Consider the following 10,281-nt stretch of genomic DNA (forward strand, 5'->3'; position numbering starts at 1 on the left):
TATATATTATTTATTACCTCTACCTTTAAATCTTGTTTAATCGGACCATTAATCAAATAAAGACGGTAAGGCGTTGAAGTTATTGTTATATTTTTAAATAATGTGGAATCCCAACCACACACTTATCGGCTAGTTTTCGAAGATGATTCAATGTATAGGTAGTAACCATTGTGGCCATTTTGAGACTTGAATGTTTTGGATCTGATTAACCCAAATATTTAAGAACATCATTGTCAAGTTCTTCGGGTCCACTTGATCTGACTAGATTCTCTAAGCTAATATTACTAGTCCGTAAACGTGCAAACCACTTTTCACATTTACTGAGGTTTAGTGTTTCTGGTTAAACCAATGTGATTTTTCTGTTAGTTTCACTTCCACCATTTTTTTCCGCTCGAAATTAAATGTGTTCCATTTATCTCCATAGTTAAAAAATAAAATATAACTGTAAGACTTGATAAAGCCATTATCATTTAATTGCTATCGTGTTCAGTGAAGAATCGGAATTCAGTATCATTATGATTCTTAACACTCTTCATTTTATCCTAGAAGAAATTTTTCATTGTGACCTTAGTATGCCATATTTTATTTCAGACTCATTTTACCCGAGGCAAAAACCATTTTGATAAAAGCGAGGGGATAGTTTTGCCGACGATATTACAGCCACAATGGAAGCATTTAGGTTCCGTTCCCGCTCCAATAAAACGGCAAAAAGGCTGTTCATTTGAAAGGCTGAAATGAATTGGCGGCCCTCGCGTGTTATAGCCTTTGTAAATTTCAGCGGCACAATCGGCGATAGGTCTAAAACCTTATTGCCGTTTGGGGGAAGTTTCCTTATGAAGGGGGGTAATATTTATGCCAATTTCGTTAAAAACCGCCGCTATAACTCGTTAAGCGTGGCAATGAAAGAGCCGCTTAAACAGGGGGCGGCAGGTGCTAGTGACCGTCAGGGAGGAAGTGACGTGGGTTGGAAAATGTATGCGAGGGGGTCACGTCATATTAGCGTGTAAAGGTAAAAGGTAGGCTCATTTCCTGTTGGTCTGTTATCTGCAGCCTATAATGTGGGTACCCGATCCATCATATCTCTTAATGCCCCAATTTCCAGTGTCCGCTTGGCGAGATACGGTGCGTGTTGATCAGTTCTATCTGGAGTTGGCTCATATTATTGCCTATAACCTTGTATCAGACATCTATTTCTGTTTTTACTACTTTTTTAAATTTATATATTTTTGCTGTTTATATACCTAACTTGCTCTTGGATTTCGTGCTTTGTATGTCTAGATGTTACCATAAAAATATTATAATTTTGAGACGTACAAATTCCAGAAACGTATAGTTTTTTTCATACAATTCAGTTAAGCTATGTAATAGATAGTTAATGTGATGATGGGACATTGGATCCTTAGTAATTGTATTCATTATTGGTAAAGCTGGATAAATTGGTTCAGGGTAAAGGAAAGATACAGTGTGATTTGATTTTCACGAGTGTAAGATTTTTACCGTTGATATGTTCATTTCATTTTGTGGAATTGATTTTAAAACTAGTGTGTGTTAACAATTTTATTAATGAATTTTGCATTGTGTTCTTAGCCTATGTTAATATAGACTTAGTAAACAGGTCTTAGCCTGCAAGATAATAGTATCATCGTCCCATTTTCTGTCCTTTAATTCGTTTTCCAGTTGTGTTTTGGTCCATGTACAGTCAGTACAATTATTTTTAATACCCATAACATATACCGTATGGATATTTTTTGTGTTTTAGATATTTATTTCATTGGTGTTCTGTAAAAGAGGCGACTTTAACAAACTGGATATTTTAGGATTTTTACCTTTTTACTAAGATAGTCATGATATTAATTAGTACCTATGGATTAGGATATCTATGTGAAACACGATGAAGACTTATACATTTCTATAGCTATAAACGTATTATTGGTTTTTCATCCAATAAAGAATAAAGAGGAAAAGTGTAAAATATACTTTGATAAAAATAGATTACATTACTCCAACCAGTTCTTGAAAAAAACGAAAACTCCAAAATCAATCGCTGAAGTAGGTTGTGCGCTGACAATGTTAACATAGCACAACCAAACCTGTAATGAAAAAGAAGAAGGAAGGATGAAGAGAGAAGCAAACAATGTAATCTGTCTGATATGTCTGTGTTTTCTATTTTTATTTCCTCTCTTATCTTTTTCCTCCTAATTGCATTACCTTCGCGTTCCATCCTCCGTTTCTAAAATCTCTCCTCGGCAATCTCTTTGGTAAATGTTGAACCCTTATCACCCCCCTACCTTATTATCTTTTTCATCTCGGAAGACGCTTCTTAAGAAATTGGTAATATGTGAAAATAGTAAACAATCAGCTGAGATAGCTGATGTGTGGAAAATATTTTAGTTTCAATCCATAGTTCAATCATTGAAATGAGAAAGAAAAAGTATTCTTATAAAATCTTCATTTTTGAACAAGGATGTAACTGAGAAAACCCAGTAGTAGACCTATGTAACTGAGTAGACAAGCTATACTGAGATTTATGTTGAAAGTTATTGTTGGAAAGCTCGAAATGGTTTTAAGATGTTTATTTGTCGTCAGATAATACTATTTTAAGTCTGCCAGATTCCAAGGTATAAGCTAGATCGGAAGGGGGGGTGAAAGAAACTGGCAAATATTAAGACTTTTTGCAGTTTCTGGCCTGTGATTTTTAAGTGCCGCACATTAATCAAATATTTATTCCACAATTATAATATTAAATTAAGAGTCGAATGGGTGCCTAACATTATGAATTCTATCGGAATCAGCGATGCAAAAGCAAAGGTTTTCACCAAAAGTGCCTAGAAATTCAAAATAGTGTCCATGGAAATGGCTGTATATCTAAATACTGCTGAATTTATCTGAATTTTTGTTCATTGTAAACAATAGAGTATGTATGTGATTATTATCATTACATTTAATTAGAAATTTGACCTGTTTTTATTTATTGATGTATATATTTTGATTCTGTTTATCTTCTTTTTTTTTCATGATTTTGGTATAAATGTAATCTATATTATCACTATTACTTATTGTTCTAGAGTTTCGCAGGTATATTTGTCAATAAATAAACTTTTTATCTGAAAAAACAAAATTATATATTTGAACTACACAGAGTGTAGGATGTACTGAAGCCAAGGCCCCTTGTTGGTGATGGCGGGACTCCGTCCATTGGTAAGAGATGGGAGTTACAAATTGCAAAAAATCTTTATAATTTTATAGTATCCCTCAAAATTATTTGTTAATTATTGGCTTAATTCTTGTACTTTTAGATTATCAGAAATATTTCTGATAGAAAAAAATTCGAAACTGGAGAATAGTGGGCTCCTTGAATTTCGGGGCCAGAGGAAGTTACTCCCTTTTGTTTTTATATATTTATAATAACAAAAGGATGTACTCGTATATCTATTATTGAAAACATTCAAACATTCATGAGTTGAACTGATGCGGGATTACTTTTTATTCAACAATTTATGAAAATCAAATAAAATTTATCGTTTAAGTCCATCTTGTGATTGGTATAATTTATAATTTGGTATATAATTGGTATATTTAATTTAAAAAAAAGTTTTTAATTTTTACTCTCATGTTATACTTTTTTATGAATATAATATTTCCTTTTTTTTTTTTTTTTTTCTTCTAACCACGTCAAGAAACGCGCGATGTATTTCATTAGTACATCGCGCGAGGCCTTGGACCTCCACAGTCTGTCGCGCGAATAAACAACAACTTCAGACCTCCCAATATTTCCTTGAAATCTCGAAAATAATTTCTGAATGTATGCAAAACAGAACTTAAAAGAAAAAAAGTGTAGGTATTTAAAAATAAAATTCTTTAGAAAATGCCTAATGGGAATATTCTAGAACTGAAGGTAAACATTTCTTAGAGTTCATCCAATATTCATGGCGTTATTATTCGTTTCTCTTGTTAATTACTTACTTTTAATAAGTAAGCAGTGATTGCACTTAGGAAGTTCATTTATTTTTGTAATTGTCTCAACATTTCATTTCCATTTAGGGCCCGTTTTTCATTAGATGAATAAACTCCTATTTTTTTTTTCAATAACAAAATATTTTTGTAATTATTGGTCCGTGTTATAGTCAATAAAATTACTGGTATCATTAAATACAAACCACTGTGGTCCAAGATATTTTATAATAAAACATGAAGCTATAAAACGAATGCTTTTTAGATCCAGGCATTTTATTTCGCGTATAAAACTCTAGACTTTCCTGACACCAACTCAATTGCCCTAAATGAAATGTCCTTTTCTCATCAAATCTAGGCTTAAACTGATTGGTCGGACATAGACCTCTATGGTTGATAGCATTGCAGTGAAATTTAACTTCTGTAGGCTAAATATTTTTTCATCTGAAACAAATAAGTAAATATTTTTCGCCCTGGATTACCCAGGGCTGCTTATAGAAATCTGAATATTGATTTTTTTTTTTTAGATGTCTTATTTTTTGGCAATTTCATATTCATTTTATTTTTTTTTAAAAGTAAAACTCGTTTTCTGTTTTTTAAATTTCATCGCAAAAATTTTGTTTCTTCATTTAACTACTGAATCGTTTATTTTGGAAATTGTGTGAAGTCATATATATATATAGTTTATAACATGAATATTTTATATATATAAAAGGGAATGGTCGAATATTTGTCAACATGTTCCCTTTCACCAAGGAAAGGTTTAAAGATAATCAAATCTCGAATTCTTGAGTAGAAAAATGTTATGAAAAAATTAAGGGTATTTGGATTTTAGCTGAAAAAGTTAAAGGTTTTTTCTCTATTATTGTACACCAATCCATTCTTGTCTTTCACACGTTTTATTTTATATCTCCGGTTCTAATTTGTTTAAATAAAACCACAGAGATGGTTGTTATTCAAAAATTGTTTATATTACTTAATAATAATAATAATATACATAAAGGTTTAATTTTATCTAAATATAATAATTTATTATAAACTATCAGTTGTGTTTATTGAATCCATACACATCCTTAAATGAAGAAATAGCGAAGTATAAGATCGTAAAATATTAATAATAATTTGATAATAGCATTATGTATTGTACCATCCCTTTTATAAGATTTTTAAGTTATTTTTTATAGGTATCTTCTAAATAAATAAGACTTTTATCCTACCTTATTTTTTAGCATTCCCATATCAATTTATTTTTTTATGTTCTCAAAAAATGTCGTAAAAATTGTTTTATCTTCTCCTATTAATTTCTATGTTTATTCATTTTTATCTTGAACTACTATTTTTTTTTTTTTTTATCAAAAAATGTGTTGAGCTCATTCTTAATAAGCCCGCATTATATAATAATAATGTGTTTGTAAAAATATTATTCAATATGCCTTTCATATTATAAAATTTTTTGCTTTTTTTCAACCTCTAAATCAATGAGGCTTTGTAATTTAAAACTCATATATATATATATATATATATATATATATTTATATTTATATATTACATTATTTTTTAATGATTTAAGTTATTATAACTTAATCATTAAAAAATAATAACTATAATTAACCGATTATAATCGGTATTATAACATCTTATATTAAAATATTTTAATTTGGACTATTGCACATTGTTTCTTTGTTATTTTTTATTGACATGTATAGAACATGTTTCTGATGCTGTTTTCCTTGGATATATCTGAAATACTTCATTTAGTAAATATTTAATTATTGTTGCATAATGATGTTTTATAAAGGGTTCAAGGAATTTTAAAATTACACTGTAATTAAAAAAATATTAAATCATCTGACGATGTAATGTTATTACTCTGAAACAAAGATGAATATTAAAAAATGACTTATATTGTATTATAAAAAAAATTCAATGAAGGAATTTTTATTTTCTTCTGAAGATGCTTACTATGCAATATTATGTATTTTTTTGTTAAAATTCATTGAATACTGATCGAAAAAAATATATAATTAAAAACAAATGATGATTGTTGCACGGATGGATGTTCCATGTTGTATAATGTTTAAAATTATAAAATTATTATACGATGGTTTTTGTATCATAGAATATTACTTCCTTCAGTGCGCAGGAAATTAGAGATTATGTTCGCATCTAAAAGATTATAAAGTTAATGGCACCTAACCAAAAAAAAAAGTGAAAGGAAATAACAGTAAAAAGGAGCAATGTATATGAAAATTAAAGCAATAAAAAAAATACCCAAGTACTAAGCTCGTAGGTATTTTTAATTCATACTTCCATTGGGAATTCCTTTCGTTGAAGTGCTTCCTCAGTTATTGTATCCCATAAAGTCTACAGGTTGTTACAGCGTTGGCTATTAATGGAAACAATTGGATTTTTTTTTTTATAAGCTTCCTATGTTCCCGTTATTTGTTTTCTTTGTAGGTAAAAAAAATGTAGTTCAACATAAGTAGACTTCACACTTCCAAAAAACATGTGGCGGACAATCGTCATCTTCATGCAAAAGTTGAAAGTTTTCTTTCACAGGCTCGGCAGTTTCTCTTCCATTCTTAAAGAATTTATGCAACTTATGTATTCCCCTTGATTCTAATTCATCTTGTATGAGTAATTTTCAAATTAAATTTACGGACTGTTTCTAATTGTTGTCTGACGCGCCTAAACTACATTCAATGTAAACAAATTAACTTCTAGCTTCTACAATGAATCCTAGTAATCATTTATGAGGTACATTTGTGAGTTTCTATTGTTGCATGTTTAATTAATTGTTTTAATCTGAAAAAAAATTGTAATGTTCCCATGATTATCACAATAGCACTATTGTTGTTTTAAGAAATTAACTATCATTTGCCACTTTAATTATTAATTTAAACTCAAACTCTTTCGTAAAACTTTCACTTGACAAAATATTAAAGAACGTTCTCGAAATGACTTTCGAGTAGGTGTATGTGTATATATATATATATATATATATCACTTGTAACCACGAGTACTAGTTGGTTTTATTTGAATTCAGCGGATTTTTTTTTTTTCATCAGATGTTTTCGAAAAGTAAATGTCTTGCTGTATAAAACTTGTTCCATTTCCACTTCTCTCAAATTCTCGAAGGCTCGTAAATATACCACTTGTATGTATGTATTAATATATATCTAAATATATACATACCAATTATGCATGTATATATTTAGATATATATTAATAATATTATTTATCTATTTAATAAAGGAGGTAAGAAGAAAAAAATATATGCAAGGGGATTTACCAGCGGAACGGTCCTTTCACGTCCCATTAATTCCATGTCACAAGTCAATCAAAAGGACAGTGAAGTATTTATAGTACATTTCATGTATTAGACATGTATGAAGTACTAATTTTTATTTTAATGAAGGGTACAGAAAAAAAATATATTTTTAGGAATTATTTTTTATATTTTTTTAATGAGAGTATTGATAAGCGTAATTTCACAATTTGCTTATTGCCTTTACTTAAATTAAATTAATGATTCTTAAGTATAGTCAGGAACAGCGCCAGTTCAAATCCAACATAGGCTGGTTGAAATATATTTTGTGGCTGACCACTAAATTGGGTTGGTAACCTATGAGATATATCTTGACCTTCCTACTCTGGTAAGAGTGCAATCGGGGCAAACACCGAATAAACAGTCAAAGTTAATTGGTTTATTGCTTATTGTTTTACAATTTTATTCATTTATTAATTTGTCATTAATATATATAAATGACCATTAATAATATTAGGAATCTAGAGATATTAGATATCTGTGAAACAACTGAAATTCGGCGGAAAGTATGAACATAAAAAAATAAATAAATAAGTGCTCGTTTTGTGATAAATAATAGAAAAATATTTATAACTTACATTCAGGACTTACTTACGAAAGGTTCTTACAATCTGGATACACTCATGACCAGCATGTAATTTAAGGAGAACAATGGTAAACAACCCGAAACGTTGATCGAATGTCAAGACAAAGAACTGATAAAAAGGAAAAAAAATTAAAAAAATACCCATAGTCATTTAAATATATTATTTTCAAAAATGAATTTCTGTTATCGATAAAGGAAAAAAAAAACTGAAACCCGCTCTCAAAATAAGAATTTTTTCATTTTCAGATGCGGAAAATGTATTGCAGTAAAAAATGCAGATCGTTTTTTTAACATATTAATTGAAGCATTGTGGGACTAAGTCATCTAATTATCAAAAAAATGTTATTTTACAATTTAATGAAATCATTGAGAAGGAACGGATCATACAGGCGTGATCATACAGACAACTTTAACTGGAACGTTAGAGAAATGTGTTGAAACAACGTTGATAGAAGCCCAAAGGTTATATTTGTATACAAAAAATTGTTTTCAAATTTTTGGCTCTTTTATCAGTACCTCTGAGTATCATTACCGATTATTATTACAAGAAAAAGAAAATAGAATATATATATATATATATATATATTTGATGCACCAAAAGTCATACGTCGCGAAAAAAAACATCTTCGAGGAAAATTTAAAAAAAATGATCACAATAGAGAAACATAAGAATTAAGCCATCAATAAAAAATCAGATGTACAAAATTTAAATTCATGTTATTCTTACCTAATAAATACATAAAGACACAACATTAACCACATTAAATAGAAACAGCCAAAATATACACAACAGACTGACCACCTGCTGAGAAATAGACAAAAACAATACAAAAAAAAAGTTACATGTGGGGAAATCTAAACAAACCTTACCTTCATTTTAAAACCGATTCAGTTCTTCCCTAAACTTGAAGATAAAAGGACCATAATGTATTAAACCCTATTTTGATTGTAATAATTATTAGTCAGAGATTGCACTATGTACTTGTCGTTTTGTGACAATTATTTGAAGAGAATATTTGTTCTTAAAAATTGTTTTTCTCATTTTAGAGCAATATGCAAACAATAAAGTTGCGAAACGTCGCCTAAACAAAGTTGTATTATTGACTGATCTTCAATACTCTCCAAAATTTTTTTTATATATGTATATATATTTATATACATATATAAATTTATTTTTAAAATAATTTATTAACCATAACTTCTGACCTGAAATTTTAAAAATGAATACGTTTTACTATCTTTAACTTCCTTTCTCCATACCCCTATACCTCTGGTTTTCCAAAATACAAAAATTCATTTGTTTATTACTATTACTCTTTTAATAGATAAAATCGTTAATCATATTCTAACGTATGTTAAAGAAACAATATTTTGTGCTACAAAATAAATTTTACTTCATTTCTATGACCTTATTTAAATTAAAATTCTCCACTAATTAAACTTTGTTTCCAATGCACATATGACCTGAGAAGTTTTCCTAAATAAATTTAACAAAAGATTTTTTTTTTATTTAGCAAGGAGGAAAGTTTGACGGGTAATATATATTTCAAGGTAGGAGATGGTGGATAGTAAGTTGCCGACGGTATAAATCATAAATACTTTTTTGTCTTCATAAGTCCCTTTTATATTTGCTTAATGCAAGATAAATGAGTTTACTGTATATCTCCTTCATAAATATTGTAGGTGTAAGCGATAAATTTCGTCCGGCTAAAATTTATAAAACTATTTTTATCTTGAAGTTTACTTTTCAATAGTCTTGGAAGGGCGTGTTTTTTTTCTCTCAGTTTACATGTGGTTAGTTTGATGGATCTATGTGTTGAACGATATCAAATGTAATCTAATAATTATTAATTATATACAGATTCTTGAAATTCTATAAATATATAAATATTAGTCAAAATTCTATAAATGAAAATCAATAAATTAAATATTTTACTTCCTTGGCTATATAGTAAGTATTGTATTTTTTTAATTTGTATTGCTTCTACATCCGCAATCAATCGTTTCGTACAAGTTTAGATTCACGATAAAAAACAAAAAAAAAAAAGAAATTATTTAAAAGAAATTATATTCAATGACTACAGAAGGAAAATAAATACCTTACTTTTTCCTAAATTTTCAGATGACCTTATGCTCATTACTCTCGTATAATAAAATTTTCTTGTTATAATTATATTATATACCGATCAACCTCCATTTTACAAATTATAACTCAATGAAATGCAACAACTCAATCAGATTAAAACTCAATTTTGTACTACCCATTTTAATTATTCTACCGTATATGTAAAATAAAATATTACACCGTGATCATATGTAAAATAAAATTACGTGCTGATATTTGTTTATGTAATTAAGATATTTTACATGATGAAATGTATTATATTTATTTTATGGAATCAATTTTCACTGTTTA

The 10,281-nt window shown here is 28.6% G+C and overlaps 1 protein-coding gene across 1 annotated transcript in view; it reads left to right on the forward strand.

The window, feature by feature from the left end:
- twin (CCR4-NOT transcription complex subunit 6-like twin) overlaps positions 1 to 10,281 on the forward strand; it is a 186,848-nt gene that overhangs the window by 175 nt on the left and 176,392 nt on the right. The window lies entirely within an intron of this gene.

Source organism: Halyomorpha halys, unplaced genomic scaffold (genome assembly GCF_000696795.3).
Source record: "Halyomorpha halys isolate HHAL.00 unplaced genomic scaffold, Hhal_1.1 Scaffold110.1, whole genome shotgun sequence".
Classification (NCBI taxonomy): Eukaryota; Metazoa; Arthropoda; class Insecta; order Hemiptera; family Pentatomidae; genus Halyomorpha; species Halyomorpha halys.